The sequence below is a fragment of the Parambassis ranga genome, chromosome 17, assembly GCF_900634625.1.
Source record: "Parambassis ranga chromosome 17, fParRan2.1, whole genome shotgun sequence".
NCBI classification, from domain to species: Eukaryota; Metazoa; Chordata; class Actinopteri; family Ambassidae; genus Parambassis; species Parambassis ranga.
This window is the reverse complement of record NC_041037.1, coordinates 6503776-6506598: the sequence shown is the minus strand read 5'-3', so window position 1 is coordinate 6506598 and position 2823 is coordinate 6503776.

Here is a 2823-nt window from a genome sequence, read left to right as displayed (position 1 = left end):
GATGCAGTCTATTTCATGTTGTGTCTACTTCCCGAGCTAGTTAACATACAATACAGTATAACAACATGATGTAGTTATAATAATAATAATAATAATAATAATAATAATAATAATAATAGCCATAAGTAGGTGGTAAAAAGAATAAGGTATGAGTTGATAATATTAAAAATAAAAAGTGTTTAGCTGACCAAGCTACATTGTCACTATAGTAGCATGTTAGCTAAGCATGTCTGGCTAAAAAATACACCTCCAGTTTCCAATTGTGCAGATTATTTAAATACTGTCTACACTGTTTACTCTGAGTATTTGTTGTTTAGTTAAACACTTCCTTGTCAAAAGTCTAGCTTCCTAGCAGGCTACCCTCCTTAGCTAAACTGCTAGCTGACTGCAAGCTAGCCTGCCGGTATTGTTACCAAAGTACCCTGCTACCCAAGTAGGTCAAGCAAACAAAGCAGCCAGCTAACGAAGTACATGGAGTGCAGCCCAAATTAGTTTTTGCTAGCCAAACGGCTATGTAGTGAGCTACAAAATTAGCGGAATTGCTATACTGCCGATTCATACTACATTTCATTTGTTAGCACAGTAGCTAGCTTGCTAAGGGAAACTAGCCATTTTACAACATTTGTAACATATATATTTTGTCCATTCATTTCTATCCAGCAACGTGTATATGTATATGAGTCAAAATATGTGGAAACACAAACATAGGTCTGGCAACTACAGCTATGTTCAAGCTAGCTCTCCTTCTCGCCAATTTAACGATGTGGGAAAATAAATAAATAAACATGACCTGCACGGACCTTTCGTGACGTTGGGTTATGAAGAATTGGGGGATGCTTCAACTGACGCCATGACGGCCAGGGCCTGAAGTCCTGGTTAATCCCAGAGAACAGCACAGTGATGGATGATGGGCAGTCAGTAAACTCGTTACCTGAATCACCACCTGCCTGGTCACACCCATAATTATGTGACGTCACCATTATGTAAATGCATTGTTGAATGAATCAAAATAAATAAAAAAAAAATAGAAATAGTAATATTTAAAGTTAAATATATCTTAAAAGTAGGCCTAACTTTCCCCAACACTGCCAGTCAGCATTTCAAAAGATGTTAAGGTGAAGAGTCTTGTTATCTCTCGGAGCTCTGCCTGGTGGTGTCAGGGCGACAAGTCTCCCTGTGAAGGACTGTGCAGAAGCAGCAGCCGCACCCCATCAGACATCAAAGCTGTCCCCAAACACTGCACTTGTCAGCCCTCTGCTGCTCCTTTGCCTCCATAGGCAGCTAAACATGAGTGCAAAAACCCAGAATGCCCTGAGGCCAGGTTTTTGTACACCCCCCCCCTGCCTCTGTTCTGATCACACTTGTCTTCAAAGGCTGCAGCCCTCACTGGCTGCTCAGTGGAATTTGTGAAAAGCATGATGCAGTAAAACTAATGTTGAAAGAGTTGAGTGGGTGCGAGAAAATGAAGGGGGGGGTGAGGAGCAGGGGAGAGAAAGTGGTGATGGTGGTGTGTATGGATATATCCCCGAGGAAACCAACAGCAGAGAGGGAAGTTCATTTGGGCTTATGCCCCCCCCCAAACCCTCACCCCTCCCAATGCAATCCTTGCTCTGCCTCTCTCCTACTCACCATGCATATAAAATGCATGACACGGTCTGAAGAGGAATTTTAAATCAAGTCCTAGACTTTCAAAAGAGAGTCCAGTGTGTGTGTGTGTGTGTGTGTGTGTGTAGGGAAGATGGGCAGTGAGAAGAGGAGGGGGGAGGAAAGTGAAGCTCTTGTGCCTCTTCTGCTTTAGGGCTACAAGGTGTAAAGGAGGCTTCCCCCAGAGTCAGGAATCACAGGGGACATCTGGAGATCAAAGCCAGATTGTCTGGAGTAAGTCTGGTCCAGATTTAGCCCTCATTTGGAAGTCCATCAGATCCAAGCACCACACCTCATTTAAGAAGAAACCTGCATTAAAAACTTCCTGCTGGAACCCAGCCATTTCCTTAAAGGAGATTAAAAACATAACACACTGGCTGGAGATCATTAATCTCTTAGTGGAATCTAAATATTCAATGAGGAAGAAGTAGTTCCTCTTTACAGCAGAATTAACTGCACACAGACAGTGGGTGAAGCTATCATATTGCTTTGAAGTGTGTGCTACAGCGTCACCTTGTGGCTGCAACATACCTGTACAGCAGCAGCCTGTGAAACCTCAGTAAAATATGCAAAAACATCACCACAGAGCAGATCAAAGGCCTGCTACCAGATAGTTTTATTTAAAGAGAAATAAGTTAAAATAAAAAATAAACACAGATTTATTTTTCTGGCATGCTCTGGCACATGCAGCCAATCTGGCTATCCCAATTCTAAAATATCCTGAGGGCAGTGTGCCATGAAGAGAAAAGGCTCCAGGGCTGCAAGCTCCACAGCTCCCAGCTCTGCTGATCAGCACTCAGCTGTCTGCGCAGAGAGGAGAAGAGTTCACTACAGCCGGAGAAAATAAGTGTGAGACATGAGATCATGAGAAAAACATGCTGTTACTGTGCTGCTGTGAAGCTGTTGTCTGAAGAAAGAACCACTGAAGCACTGCAGACTGGAGCTCTCTCTCATCGGGTTGGAGGTCATCGTGTGTCTGAGCATCAGAAAGGGGCTGGGCCTATCCCAGCCAAGACATGACCATGATCAGACATGAAGCAGGGTACATTAAGGTTTAATATTTTATAGTAGCATTCAAGTATAAATAATGAAATTGTTATGAAATTATTAGTAAACTGAAATGAGGTTTCAATTTATTTTTACTGAAAAAACAAAAATGCCATCATGAATCTTAATTCT